Source organism: Erinaceus europaeus, chromosome 19, assembly GCF_950295315.1.
Source record: "Erinaceus europaeus chromosome 19, mEriEur2.1, whole genome shotgun sequence".
Taxonomy (NCBI): domain Eukaryota; kingdom Metazoa; phylum Chordata; class Mammalia; order Eulipotyphla; family Erinaceidae; genus Erinaceus; species Erinaceus europaeus.
The window spans coordinates 54,061,400-54,077,518 of record NC_080180.1 but is presented as its reverse complement, the minus strand read 5'-3'; the positions used below and the strand labels follow the sequence as shown (position 1 = coordinate 54,077,518).

Here is a 16,119-nt window from a genome sequence, read left to right as displayed (position 1 = left end):
CCCCCTGCTTAACACTGTATTCTATTTACATAACCACTGTATTCTATTTACATAACCATTGTATTCTATTTACATAACCACTGCAGGACATTGGTTCAATCCCCACTGGTTCATGATATGTTTTTGCTCTGCCCCCTCTCTTTGTCACACTCTGATTTTCACCAGTCACTTTTCTCTCCACCCTCTCTATGTTGCATCCTGTTCCCACCCAACTGGGCTAGTATATTTATAAGAACAAGATTGTTTGTAGTTAGTTTACCTTAGCTTGGTATAGATTGCGTTGTGTCCTGCATGAATAAAGAGATACTGCGTACAACCCAGGCATGAGTCCTGGGTCGTCTGTTACCCGCCCGTGAAGCCAGCCCGGCAAAAACAACATATGGCGCTACAACGTGGGGCCGGACCTGTGCAACTCCCAGATAAGTGAAGACTTTGCCTACCTATGCACTATGGTCTTCTCCTCTACTTATGAAGAGGTTTGCCAAAGCCTCTACTGTTTCATTATGAGACAGTTTCTCTGTCTCTGGAACATTTTACTCTGGGCCACACTTCGGTTCCCTGACTGGGAACTTTGGTTTCGTATGACCAGGATCATAGAGCTTGGGAGATGCACGGAGATTTCTCCTTGGACTTTCTGGATTTCCTCTCCCATGTTTCCTGAGGAAAAGGACTACATTTTGCTCCGGGCCACAATTTGGTTCTTCATGATTTCTAGAGACATCCAGAAACAATCCAAAAAATAGTTTTTTCCTCCTTTGATTTCTTTTTTTACGTCTTGGCATAAATCTGAAATGTTTAATCCTGAAACGGTATGAGTTATGGGTGGGGCAGATAGTGCAATGATTATGTTAATTATTCTCATGCCTGAGGCTTCTACCGTGATTCTTCTGTTTACCTTCCCACATTTTATTGAGTTTAAACTGTTTAAATAACCTTAAAATCATACTAGAAAGGACTTCCAATTATAATGGAGTTATCAATTATAGTAAACTTCTAATCTGCTACAAGTTTTGTTTGACAAGTAAGTGAATTTAAGCTGTCAAGTCTTCACATGAAAAAGCATCCACTCAAATGGAATTCCTGGAAATCCATTTGGATCCTGTTCTCTGACATTGCCCACAAGATGGAATGACTACAACACACCCCCGGGAACCAATGATGTGACCTGGCACGACCTGAAGAAACAGATTCACAGACTCCAAAGATCACTCTCTACAGAAAAGCAGAATTCTGATGGCCAACATTCCCCATCAAGACAGACATGCAGCGTTTCATCCCTTGGCATTTTCTTCCATGGCCATCTACTTTGGACTGACACCTCCATCGGACTTACTGGTACACACTGCTGTGTTTCTCAAAGATTAACTTCAGCCAGTTGCCTTGAGACTTTATAGACCATGTGCCCTCACCTGCAGGCTCTGTCCCCAGAGACAGAAAACTCCCCCTCCTTATTAGGTTATGCCCACAGAGGCACGAAGAGCCCAAGAGGCAAGAGATGCCCACAGAGGCATGAAGCATTCCCAGAGGCAAGAAATGCCCTTTTGCCTGCTAGGCCTTGCCCTTTGAGGCAAGAAACGTTCCCCTTGGCATTACACTGGTTATTGCTGCTCGCCTATTTTGTTTTCCATGTCTTATGCCAGTTCTTTTGAAAACGCCTGTACGATATAGGTTTCTGTTCACCCCACACTCCTAATACTATGGCCATTAGTTAAAAAGAAAGGGGGAATTGTTGGTATGCATGAGACCCCTTCTGTTTCATTGGTTTAATACCCCCTGCTTAACACTGTATTCTATTTACATAACCACTGTATTCTATTTACATAACCACTGTAATCTATTTAACCACTGCAGGACATTGGTTCAATCCCCACTGGTTCATGATATGTTTTTGCCCCGCCCCCTCTCCTTGTCACACTCTGATTTTCACCAGTCACTTTTCTCTCCACCCTCTCTATGTTGCATCCTGTTCCCACCCAACTGGGCTAGTATATTTATAAGAACAAGATTGTTTGTAGTTAGTTTAGCTTAGCTTGGTATAGATTGTGCTGCGTCCTGCATGAATAAAGAGATACTGCGTACAACCCAGGCATGAGTCCTGGGTCGTCTGTTACCCGCCCATGAAGCCAGCCCGGCAAAAACAACACACCTGCATGTTAACTGTCAAACTATTTATTCTGCTTTATATCTTAATGCATTTCAGCCAACAATTTGCAGGTGCTACCATGATGCAAAGCTAACATTCCTGGGCAGATGATTTCACCAATGTGTCCTGGAACCCCACCTCTCCAGAGCCCCACTCCACTAGGGAAAGACAGAAACAGGTTGGGATTATGGATCAACCTGTCAATGCCCATGTCCAGCAGAGAAGCAATTACAGAAGCCTTCCACCTTCTGCACCCCATAATGATCCTGGGTCCATACTCCCAGAGGGATAAAGAATAGGAAAGCCTCCAATAGAAGGGATGAGATGGTGGTGGGTACTGTGTGGATTTGTACCCCTCTTATCTACCAGTCTTGTCGATCATAATTAAATTAGTAAAAAAAAAAAGATTTCTTTGAGAAATAAAAACTCTCTGTCTTGTCCATCTCTCCAGACATGAAAGCTGCTCCTCAGCCCAGGATACCTACGATCTTGGGTTTACCATCTTCTTTAAGCACCATCAAGAGTTGAGAGATATTAGTTTCTAAATATCATTATATGCAAAATTCACAGTATGTAGTATTATATACTTCTCCTCCGCCAAGTACAGCTTATCATACTTTAGAGCCAAACACTGCATTGTTTGGCATGTGTCTCCAAGTAGCCTTATTTTTGTTTGTTTGTTTGTTTTTAATTTTTTATTGGGAGACTAATGTTTTACAGTTGACAGCAAATATAATAGTTTGTACATGCATAACATTTCCATGTTTTCTACATAACAATATAAACCCCACTAGGTGCTCTGCCATCATGTTCCAGGTGTATCAAAATTATGTCATTCTTCATTTTTCATTTTTTACATTAAATACATTTTAGTAAATGGAAAGCCTATGTACTGAAGGCAGATAAATAAAAGAGCAAAGGCAATACTGACCTACTTGCTATCACTGTAACAAAATAAGACTACTTGTGGAGACCAGTCTGGAGAAACCTCAGAAGGCTAGAAATGGACCTACCCTATGACCCTGCACTCATCCACCCCACCCATCTCAGGGTCTTTTACTTTGGTGCAATAAACCAACTCCAGTCCAAGTTCTGCTTAGTGTTTTCTCTTCTGATCTTGTTTTTCAACTTCTGCCTGTGAGTTAGATCATCCCATATTCATCCTTTTGTTTCTGACTTCTTTCACTTAACAAGATTTCTTTAAGCTCCATCCAAGATGAAATCATCATTTTAAACAGCTGAGTAGTAGTCCCTTGTGTATATATAGACCACAATTTGCTCAGCCACTCATCTGTTATTAGACACCTGGTTTGCTTCCAGGTTTTGGCTATTACAAATTATGCTGCTATGAACATAGGTATACACAGATATTTTTGGATGGCTATGTTTGGTTCCTTAGGATATATTCTCAGGAGAGGAATTGCAGGGTCATAGCATAGGTCCATTTCTAGCCTTCTCAGAGTTCTCCAGACTGCTCTCCACAAGTAGCCTTATTTTGTTATAGTGATAGCAAATGAGTCAATATTGCCTTTGCTCTTATTCATCTGCCTTCACTACACAGGTATCTATTTGCTAAAATGTATTTAATGTGAAAAATGAAAAATGGAGAATGACATGATTTTGATACACCGAATGTTACTAGTTTTCTATAGAATTTTTATTCTGAGTTTAGTCACATCATTATAATAATAACAATAATAATAGTTAATACTTACTCAGCACTTACAATGTACCAGACACAGAAATGATTTTCCATTAGTTGACTTATTTAAACTGCTAAAGGGACCATGAATTGCCAAAGAAACCAGCCATTTTTTCTTGGATATATGTGTGAAACAAAAGTCAAAACTTAGTCTATGGCCATACCACCCTCAAAGGGCCATTTCCTAGTGGGCCTGGGGCTGTGAAATGGCTGCACCCCAAACCTCCTAACTCAAGGAAGGCGCATAAGCAACACTGACTTGAAACATGGTCTTCATGAGATATCAAAGATGCACAAAGAACAGAAGATTCCTATTTCCCTACCCCAGTTCCCAGAAGAACAGGTTAGTGCAGTAGAAGGGGGAAAAGGTAATTACCTTGCTTGGTCATGTCAGCATACAGATACCACCAGACAACATGCAGTTTTCTAAGTCATTCTACTTCATAAAAGCTAAACTATTTAGTGTAACCTCTCCACAATCTGCCAGTCTTTGGAAGTGGCATCCTGGGCTCCATTCCTCAGTTTAATTCTTAATAATAAACCTCCCTCCCCCAAGTCTAATTTTGTGTGGTTCTCAGCTCATGAAACTTTCAAACCTTTACACAATGTAGACACCATTTACCTACTTTCTAGGTGCAGCACAGAGAGATGGAGTCACGCACCCGAGGCCATGCAGCTAAAACAAATACTAGAGTTTGTGTTTGAATCAGGAAACCTAGGACCTCAATTGATGCTCTTAGCTTCTGAGTTTTAACTGTTACGAACTAAACCAGAACCAGACACTACAACTACCAATTTCCATTACATTCTCTTCTTCTTCTTTCAGTCTTATTTGAATATACAGATTTTGTGACTAAGTGGTAATTAAGTGATTTTTTTCAGAGACATCCATTTTTTTTTATAGGAATCTGGTGTTTATGTTATCTCAGATTTTCCCTCACCCTATCTGCTTAATTTTTTACATCTTAGTGAAAACAATTCTGCATCTTACTTGCTAACAGATTTCATGGTCACGTAAGTGAAAAACAAAGAGTAATTTTAAAAAGAGGCATGAAACTGTATTCAGGTGTATGTTAGCATTTCAAAACAGTCAGCCAATACAAAAATGGGTAATGTGTGGATTGAAGGCAATGTTTTTTCTATGTTTTAGGAAATAATTTATTAGCAGTCCTCTTCCCTTTTAGAGATAAGCAACGTACATTCGAACCTAGTCTGACATGGGAAGATGTTTGCTTAATGACTTACCAGGGCCAGCACCAGCTCTCCTGCATGGACACAATCATGTCTGTTTCCACTGAGGTGATAAGCTGTAATAAACATTAGAGAGTATCGATTATTCAAGACTGAAGAAAAGGGCAAATGTTTCTGGCTAACAATAAAGGTTTTTTTTTTTTTCATGCAGGTAATATTTATCTTTCCAGCCTTTTTCATTCTTAACTTTCTGAAAATGAAAATTATACAACCAATCCTGGTGTCATTAAATTAGCTTTTTCCAAAATGGAGACCCCAAATCTCATCTGCTCTATTCTTATCTTTAGGTTACTGATTATTAAAAAATTTGTTCTGTTTTATATCTTAATGCTTTTCAGCCAAGTTGCAGGTGCAACCATGACTCCAACCTGCCTTCCCCAGGCAGATGACCTCACCGATGTATCCTGGAGCCCCACCTCCCCAGAGCTCCACCCTACTAGGGAAAGATAGAAAACCTGTGCCAACGCCCACGTTCAGTGGAGAAGCAATTACAAAAATAAGACCTACTACCTTCTGCACCCCATAATGATCCTGGGTCCATGCTCCCTGAGGGATAAAGAATAGGAAAACTTTCAATGGAAGGGATGGGATCTGGAACTCTGGTGGTGGACATTATGTGGAATTGTATCCCTCTTATCCTATAGTCTTGTTGATTATTATTAAGTCAGTTAAATAAGTAAATAAATTCACAGCTTAGATTTATGCGTCTACTAAAATTTATCTTAGGACCTAACTGGCTCCCTTCTGATGACAGCTATATTTGATTTCACTTCCTATCCTTGACTTTATCTTGGTCCTCTTTCAGCAAGTGAACATACTGAATAAAAGTATTTTATTAAATGGAAGTAACTGAATTCCAGTGTGTGTTATGACTAGTAACAAACTTGCATTTCAGAATAGAAAATTGTTATTCCAAGTTTCAATCAGAATTATTTTTATGACTTAGTTATAAATGCATAAAACATGACCTTATAATGTTAATGGTAACATAACCTTTACACGTGCCTAGCCATAAATCAAAGTGCTATAAAACACCATATTTGAAAAGTCAAGACAAGTAAAATAATGAGTTAATGTTTTTTTTTGGGGGGGGGCTGGAGGCAGGAATAAAATTCAACTTGTTGAACATTTCCAGTTTCAGTTTTTGCATGAAATATAGACCTTTATGGGAATCTTCACTTATAAAATAAAATGTAGAAAAGCCATCATGTTTAAGTAAAACTGATACAAAGGGGCCAGGTGATGGCACACTTGGTTAAGCACACATGTTACAATGTGCAAGGACCCGGGTTCAACTCCCTGGTCCTCGGGTTCAAGTCCCTGGTGATGAACCAGTGTTGCAGGTGTTTCTCTGTCTCTCTCCCTATCTACTCTTCCCCTCTCAATTTCTCTCTGTCACTATGTAATGAATAATAAATACAATAAAAACAAAAACAAACTGATTCAAAATAAATTCTCTCGGGGTGGAAAATATTCTTTGGCTAGGGGGTTGCTACTTTCCAATACAAAACCACACCTAGTAAATCCATTAAAAGTCACCTCCCTGAGTACTACGCAAGGGGCAAGAGGGCAAAGACAGAGCACAGGACTTTCTGGGGTTCACTCCCTGGTCTCACATATGATGGAGAGCTACTCTGGCCTCTCTGTCATAGAATAAATAAACATATCTGGGGGAGGGGAGAGCAGGTCAACTCAAATGGAACGGTATGTCGGCAGAATCCTCATGGGACTCCTGATATATCACCCAACACCAGATTATCTGTCAGGTCATTTCATAATAAGGTGCTATACGCAAAACAGAAGCAACTTGGTGGGTGACAAGTATCAGGGCTTTGACTAGTGTCCCAGAGTTTATCTGAGCTCATCATTATTCTCATTGGCCTGCAGACATCGGTGGAAACTGGCTCTTCACTGAACATTCTCATTACTTCCTAATTGTACTGGAAATTGTACAAGAAAAGTACTTGAGAGAAGGGTTTTTATAGGAACAATTTTCTCCAGGTAAGGAAGAACTGTCTGCCAAGAGGTACAGAGAATATCTGTTTATTGCTCATTTGTGATGCATGGCAGGCAGAGCTGTTTACCAAAGTCAGTTCCCATGGGACGATTTGCAGATTATACTTTCTCCAGCACAGGTTCTGCAGAATTCTCACTGATTGATTAAGTAGGCAGAAGGTGTAAGCAGATAAAATCAATTCTAAAACAACACCATGAATTTGTAGAAACTTTAGTTGTCTTTTAAAACCTAATAGCTGAACGAGCTGAGAAAGTATTAGACTATCAGAAAACCCCAGATTTCCTCAATCTCAGGACTTTGAGATTAGAAAGCATTATAAATTATAGGATGATTTTCAAATTTCTATATACTGTATCTCTCCATATGCAATAAAACTATTTTGAGATATACTGGAGGTGAAAAACAGGAAGCAGGACTTGCCCATATCTTCTCAAGCCACAATGACACTATGCTCTCTTAAAATGTGTGTGGGGAGGGGGGCAAGGCCTGGGAGGTGACTTATCAGGAATGAGATTTGGGATTTGATCCTAGCACCATACACAGCACCATGGACGAGACAAGTGGAAGTCCATGGGTGGTGGAACAGTGCTCTGGTGTCTCTCCCTTTCTCTTCTTCCCTCTCTTTGAAAAAATATAGACTAAAAATTGGGCCAAGGATGTGGCTTATCATCCATGTGCAAGACTCTGTGTTTCTTCTCTAGCTCCTCATTAAAATAAATGGATAAATAAAATATGATGATTGAGTTGCAAAGTTTTGTCCAGTAAGATTGGAATATACTCCTTTCACTGGGTAGTGGGAGGGGCTGGTCCCTAAAGCAGAGGTTTCCTTCTGCAGAGCAGAAGGGATAATGATGGAATCATGTATGACTTAGTCCATTGTAATGATAGAATCATTTGAATATTTCCTTACCTTCTATTATTATTATTTTGTCACTAGGATTATCACTGGGACTGTGTGCCTGCTTACAGTGGTCATTTTGTTCCTTTTTAATAGAGATACAGAAATTGAGAGGGAATGGGAAAACAGAAAGAGAGAGAGAGAGAGAGAGAGAGAGAGAGAGAGACTTTCATCACCGCTTCACCTCTTGTGAAATTTTCCTTCTGCAGGTGGGGGCTAGAGACCTGAACCCAGGTCCTTGTTCATGGTCACAGGTGCACTCTACCAAGTGCACTGCTGCTTGGCGCCTCAACTATATTCTACATCAAGATTGTGACTATCCAGGACTTGCTTGGATGCTTCCAGAGACTAGGCATGCCTCCTAGAAGTCTCCAAAATTCTGGTATAGGGCAGGCGTAGATAGCATAATGATTATGCAAAGGGACTCTCATGCCTCAGACTCCAAAGTCCCAGGTTCAATCCCCTGCACCACCATAAGCCAGAGCTGAGCAGTGCTCTAGTTAAAAAAAAAAAAAAAAAATTCTGGTAGAAAGTAGTGTGGAACCTGACATATCCTATGACTTCCATCATGCATACTGATGTTTTTATGGCTCAGAAAAGGCAGGTCTAACTATATAACCAATTCCCAGATATTTGAGACAGCTCTTTCTTTGCTTCTACCCTTCTCCCCCCTTCCCATTACTATGTCTATCTATGAAACTCAAGTGTACTCTACTTATTTACTTTGAGGTGTTGCTTTCACATATGTGATTACACTGCTTCCAGGTCAACTTTTTCATTCTCCTTATTTTATATAGAGATAGAGATAGCAAAGCACTAGAGCAACGTCTGGTACTGGAGCCATCCCATGTGCTGCTGGATGTGAACCTGAGTTGCCTATACCTGAGCCAATACCCCCACCCTCAATTGTACTCTTGAGAGAGAGAGAGAATGAGGAAGTACTTTCTGAACATGGGAAAAATATTTAAAATCAGGTTATTCTAAGGAGCACATGCTCTATCGTGAATAGGAAGCTGGTTTAGACACTGGGTAGAGGGCACTAACTGGCAGGACCCCCAGTAGCATGGGAAGGTGTGGTACCTTGTCTCTCTTCTCCCCGACTGGCAGCAAAGACTCCTGCCCCTCTCTGCATGCTTCCCTTTGCCTCAGCTCTCCCAAGTGAGATTCTGCACAGAGTGAAGCCATGTGCAGCCAAGAAAATAAAGAGTCAGATGTCCCAGCAGCTTTCAGTGCGTCCTGATTGTCACCACCCCCAGAGCAACCATGAAAGTAGGAGGGACCAGATGAAGACATTTAAAAATTGGTTCTGCTCCACAGTGATCCGGAGCAAGCTGGGGGCGCGGCTGCTCAGAGGAGCTCAAGGGGCTCGACTGGGGGTAAGGGCACTAAATCAGGTGGCTCTGATCTTCTTTGAAACCTCTCTGATTTCTCCTACCCTGGAAGTAGGAAGAAGAATTTTTTTTTTCCTTCTTTGAAACATATTTCACTTCATACAATCCAATGAAACCAAACGTCATGGCAATTCAACAGAAGCATATATTCAGCATAGCCATGACCGACTGCTGGTCTTTCGCAGGATCTGTAATGGAGGGAAGCGTGTGGGTGCTATGCCAGCTCTGTGCCATCCCCTGGGTCTGCAGTGAGCTCTGTGTGGCTTCAGAATTCCATGCACCGCATACTTGACAAGGGGAGAAAGGAAGCGCACCTATGTGCAGTGTTAAACAACAAAACAAACCTCCCTAAATCAGAACTATCCACACTTTTAAAACCATGTAGCAGCTGCTAGAAAGTGAGCTCTATAAACCTGGGGCTTTCCTCTGACACAGGTGTGGCATATATACTATTGCCTGTTCAGTTATGGGACAAGTGTGTTGGTGGATAATTACCTATTAAGTGCTTTGCGGGACTATAAAAGACAGCACACATAGAAAAGAGTGAGTGTGAGAAGTGTACGTAAAATCCACTCACTCTTTATAGACTCGTGCATGTGGACTTGGTAAAGTATGAGCTTCTGTAATCACCTCATAAGAATCTTAAGATCTTCCTGGTTCTGTAGTAATCTTGGGAATTCATTAAGTCAAGGTCTGACACAGGTTAAGTGTTGAGTGGACAAGGTTGAAAGAGCAGTAGATTTACCTTCCTTCATTTCTTTCTCATTACAACACACTAATGCCTGTGTTCCTAGCCAAATACATTGGGGGGAAAAAAAACGAAGAGGGAACTCTAAATAATGACTGATAATATGCCAGGCATCTTCAGACCTCTGTTGACAGTCTCTCTTGAATTGCATCCCAACGTAACATAACCCCATAGCAATGCATCTGTCCTTACAAAATGCCAACAAAACCTTCATAACATACCAGAAAAAGTAAACAGAGGTTATTTCCTTCAGATCTGTCATCCTGGAATGCTGTCACTTAACCTAGTAATTCTGAAATTGCTTCCTTTGCAAGTGTCTACATTACCATTACAGTGTACCCAGCTTTACACTCTGCCTTACACTTACTTACATGTATATCTTGTCTAGGATTCTTATTCTGTGGACAAACTTGATCTAGAAACATCAAGTGATTTGTCCAGAGTCACTCAGACCTGGCACCAGAATAAAGATTTGTCTTCCAGAATAGCATTTTTTTCCATAATAGCCTTCTGCCTTTTTCCTACGTGGGTGGACTTAATTTTGGGGTGGAAATCAGAGTAAGTTATTCAAAGCCAAACTGAATGATAAAGATGGATGATCAGTTCAGTGCAATGCAGTGAACATTCACTGGGCACTGAAAAGACACAAGGAATGCTGACAAGGGTTACACAGGACATGTGATGACTTCAGCCATGACCTCAAAATAACTCTGATAGATCGATCAAAACATGAGCTATGATTACAGTCCACTAGAGAGTGGTTTCCCTGAGTTCTTGTATTATGCCCCTTCAATCAATAGGCTTGAGTTTAAAAAACCATCAGAGCAAGCACCTAGTTTAGTTAAAGACCTATTTGCTGTGCCCTTCTATCAAATTCACAAGACTGGAGTGGGAAAAAAATAGTTTATGAAAAGCATTGTGAGTCTTTAAGTAAAAAATGAGATCTAAAATCTTAGGTATGGGTGCAATTATTATTTTCTGTTGAAACTGTTGGGATTTTCAGGATGTTTGTGTACTGCCAAGTTGCTATGTGAATACCTTTAGGGATACTAAATCGACAATGCCAATGTGTGGTGACAGACCTTTAGCCAATGCTTTGCTATTCTAGAGTCTTTCAAATATGATCAGCATTTCATCCCAGCACTTAAGAAGATCTTGAAATAAAGAGAATAAATATCTTGTTCATCCAGTCTGTCTATTTCAATTAATTTATATGATGATGACATAACTGACCTAGAAACACAAGGTCATTATCTGAATCTGTCCCTAATGTTTATATAGTAATATAAAAAGGTTCTTTATAAGCATGGTTTTCCATTGGCTTATCATTGGTAGAATTTTACATTAATTTTTAAGTATTAGGGTTCACTTGGGAGATTAACATTTGATAAATATATGTTTAATGCCTGGCACACTTTAAGATTAATAAGTGCTTTCAGTTGTACATTTAATTCCTGAGGTGTTACTAACTCACTAAGAAAGCCACGCACACAGAGTCTACACAGTTACTTAAATTTACAGAATGAGAAAGTATCAATACCTATACTGAAATTCCAGCCCAGACCTTCGAGTTGCTAAGTTATCCTTCTTCCATTATATTCTTGGGTTGTTACAAAAGTCATGACATATTTTTTTTATTTTAATTTTTACTTATAAAAAGAAACTCTGACAAAAACCATAGGATAAGAAGGGTACAACTCTACACAATTCCCACCACCAGAACTCCGTATCCCATTCCTTCCCCTGGTAGCTTTATTAGTCTTTATCCCTCTGGGAGTATGGACCCAGGGTCAATATGAGGTGCAGAAGGTAGAAGGTCTGGCTTCTGTAATTGCTTCCCCGCTGAACACGGGCATTGGCAGGTTGATCCATACTCCCAGCATGTCATGACATATTTTCTATGCAAAAATGCATCATATCTTTTCCAACCACCCAATACTTGCACTTGCTCCTTTAAATCAGACCGCTATGTGACTTTAAGCTCTTATAATCAAGGGCATACATTATAGAATGCTTTGGGGGAGAAGAAAGCTGGGAATAAATGGTTCATAAAAAATTGAAATTTAGAGAAACTTCCACAAACAGTTCTTTACTTGCAACACTTTCCTGAAAGGATTTCTTTTAGGAAAACTCAAGGATACTAAGTTGGATTTTGTGAAAGTTCTTCACACTCTTGCTTAGGCCAGAGTCTGTCCAAGTTGCCCCCATTTATCTCTGATTTTCATTTGCCACCTAAGGAGGCAAGTAGAGAGGAAGAGACTTATCTATTATAATTATTATTATATCTACTTAGGGAGACATGGAGGGGAGAGGGAGAGAGGGAGAGAGACACCAAAGCACAGCTTCACCATCCATGGAATTTCCTTTGCTGCTGTCCACGGTGGGAGGTAGGAAGTCTATTCTTAAATGAGGTCAGTTTTTACTTTACCATGCAGAAAAGAGGCAAATCCAAAGATATAGGTGTTTGTATTCATTCCAACAGAGAGTAAGTTCTAAAACCCTGCATCCACAATCCTTAACTTCTAGCAGAAATTCAACCTTATGAATGTTATTATCCCAATGACCACAATTGCCACGCCTCTCCATACACACAGAGCAGATGATTTAAGAATAGTGGAAGTGCACGTAGGCTCAGCTAGAGGCATGTAGGGACAATGGTAATTTCCCTTATCTCTCAACAAACAGTACTTACTGGGTTTGATGGATGTCCAGCTCATGATGTTTCCTCTATTCATCAAGTGCACTAATCTTCTGAGTCAGCTAGCCTGGGTTTTATTTTAAGGTTAGTTGAAATCATTTCAACTGAGACAAAAATAAAGGAGACACACAAAAAGTCTGACTTTATCTTTTATGCTTTGTAGTGGGAATACTAGTTAAGAGTGAGTATCTCCAGAAGGGAGTCTCTCACAAATATTTTCTTAATCTCTGACTGAGGAATACAAGACTTAAGACAGTTTTAATCCTTGCTTTCCAAATGTATCACTAAGATTATGCCAAACTTATAAATACACACATCAAATCAAATTGGTTGTCCCATAAAGGTAGTTTTCCAACTATGCTGTAGAAACTAGGCATATGTACAAGTGGTTCTATGAAACAAGGCCCATTATTCCATGTATAATGTCAAGAACTTTACTTATTATCCTTATCTGATTAAATCGATAAGCATGGATAGTTTTAAAGTTGTCTTGACAATCTGAGATAATTATAGAATAAAATGCCTAGTTGGAATCCAATAAAAATATATTCTAGTAGCTACTTATATATAGCTTTCTGTTCCTTATATTTATTTTTTATTTTATTTCTATTTTTTAATTTTTCCCTTTTGTCGCCTTTCTGTTTATCCTTGTTGGTGGTGGTGGTAGTGTTATTGCTGTTGTCATTGTTGGATAGGACAGAGAGAAATGGAGGGAGGAGGAGAAGACAGAAAGGGAGAGAGAAAGACAGACACCTGCAGACCTGCTTCACTGCCTGTGAAGTGAACCCCCTGAAGCTGGGGAGCTGGGAGCCTGAACCAGGATACAGGGATACTGATACTGGTCTGTGCACTTTCCGCCACGTGCACTTAACCTGCTGTGCCACCACCCAGTTCTCTTGCTCTTTATATTTAAACTCTTGCAAATATAATATTAAAAGTGTGTTTAATGTTAAATGTTGTAAATATTAAGTATAGTGGACACTGTTTGATGTTTTGAAAGTTGTTGTCTTCTTTAATAACAAAACCCCAAGCTTGCTTACATAGCTCTAGGAAAGCTCTATGAAATCAGTCATGGTAGGACCAACTGTTCCAATTCTTTCTGCTTTATCACATACTTACTTTCTCAGTGTTCCCTGCAATAAAGGATACCATCTGATTCACTTCTGGCAAGTGAAATTTGAGAGATTTTTTTTTTGGGGGGGTTAGGTGGGGTGGTATGGGGCTGTGATTTTCCTTCAGCTTCAAACCATGACTCTTTTACACCTGCTGCCTTCTTCCTCCCTATTTGGGGCACTGAAATGAGAATGTGACTTCTTGAAGTACAGTGTTATCTACGCAATGAAGTCATAAGCCTCAGGAGGAAAGTTTACACACTGCGGATGGATGGTAGAGTAGCAGCAGATGGTCTGAGCTACTGTACTCCACATGGAATCAACACTCTCCAGAAAAAGAATTGATGCCTATAGGTGATGGCAAGATACACAGATACATGCTATGGAATCATCTACAGGGCAGGTTCGCATGTATGATGATGGATGATAACCATGTCAGAATTTCTGAACAGAGGATAGGTGCTGGCACACCTGGTTGAGCACACACATTACCATGAGCAAGGACCTGGGTTCAAGCCCCTAGCTCCCATCTGCAAGGGGGAAGTTTCAAGAGTGGTGAAGTAGTGCTTCCTGTGGCTCTTTTTCTCTCTTCTTATTTACTCCACCCCAGGAGTTGTGCAGACCAAGGTAGGTAGAAAAATTCTGTAAGGGTTTATGTCAGGGATCTAGCAAATGCATGAGTGAGAGCACAGATGATTGCCGAACATGTGACAAATAGTTTTGAAAGGTGAAGAGTTAAAGGCAAAAGTCTTAAAACAAAAGCTGGGGGTGGGGGGCATTATCTAGATCCTAGTGGAAATTTTATAACAGACTGCAGATCTTGCACTTTTTTGATAATGGAGTGATAAATGAATTAATATTTATTATAATACTTTACCATTAACATTCTGCATTACATTCTGGAAATTCCAGAACATGGAAATAAAGGGATATGTTGGGTAAGGGAGAGCACAGAGGATGTAAGACTTTAAACACTGTATTTTATTTATCTTAGTGAGAGAGAGATAAAGAGACCAGAGCACTGCTCAGTTATGGGGGTGCTGAACCTGGGGCCTCAGAGCCTCAGGCAGGGAAGATATTTGCATAACTATTATGCTATCTCCCCAGCCCCAGAGTACATACTAGTTAATCCTGGAACAAAATGAGCTAGCTAGCGATGGTCTAGGAAAAGATCTTATTGGTATCAGTGGCAAGATTTGGATATGAAGATGAGGGTTCAAGGGTTAGGGAGATAGCTCATCTTGTTAGAACACAACACTTATATACCTGAAGTTCCAGGTTCAATTCCTGGGACCACTACACGCCAAAACTGAGTAATGCTTTGGTTTCTCTCATAAACTGGAGTAGCATCAGTATAAGAATGCCTTCTGTTATCAGTCATCTCTATCAGAAACAGCAAAATAGACCCCTCTGTAGGCCCCCATAGGACCTTGCCCTCAACTCGGATCAACAACGGTAGAGAATGGGATGGACAACATACTCTACGCTACACCTGAGGGACATGGATCGATATTGGGGCAGCTTGGAATGTTCCTACTCATGACCACAGAATGTGGGCTCAGATCTACAGGGATGCAAAGGTCACATAGGCTCCTAAGCTGAATATGGGCTCCAGACCAATCAAATCGATGGGGTTTACAGTCAACAATATTTATACCCCTTTCCCATATTAGGGAGCTACTCTCTTCTCTGATCGCTTTCTGGTCCTTTTCCAGCCATGACATCATTTCCCCAGACAATAACTTGGATCTGCCTGCATATAACATTTCAGGCTCAGGGAAAAAAAAAAAAAAAAAAACTAATATAGCCCCAGACCCTTATAACTAAAATATGCCTACTAGCTATCTACAAAATGGAGGAACCCCAACTCTTCATCTGCACTATTCCAGCCTTTAGGTCCATGATTGTTCAACAATTTGTTTGGCTTTGTATGTTAACTCTCTTTTCAGCCACCAGGTTCCAGATGCTACCATGATGCTGACCAGACTCCCCTGGACAGATGACCCCACCAATGTGCCCTGGAGCTGTGCTTCTCCACCTTACTAGGGAAAAAGAGAGACAGGCTGGGAGTATGGATCAACCAGTTAACAACTATGTTCAGCGGGGAAGCAATTACAGAAGCCAGACCTTCCACCTTCTGCAGCCTACAATGACCTTGG

The 16,119-nt window shown here is 40.4% G+C and overlaps 1 long non-coding RNA gene across 2 annotated transcripts in view; it reads right to left on the bottom strand.

Moving 5' to 3' along the window:
• Window positions 1-16,119, bottom strand: part of LOC132534652 (uncharacterized) — a 270,811-nt gene that overhangs the window by 236,671 nt on the left and 18,021 nt on the right. For both annotated transcript variants that reach the window (XR_009546389.1, XR_009546390.1), the window contains one exon: window positions 5,091-5,152. This is a non-coding gene — a long non-coding RNA (uncharacterized LOC132534652). The remainder of the gene's footprint in view (window positions 1-5,090; window positions 5,153-16,119) is intronic.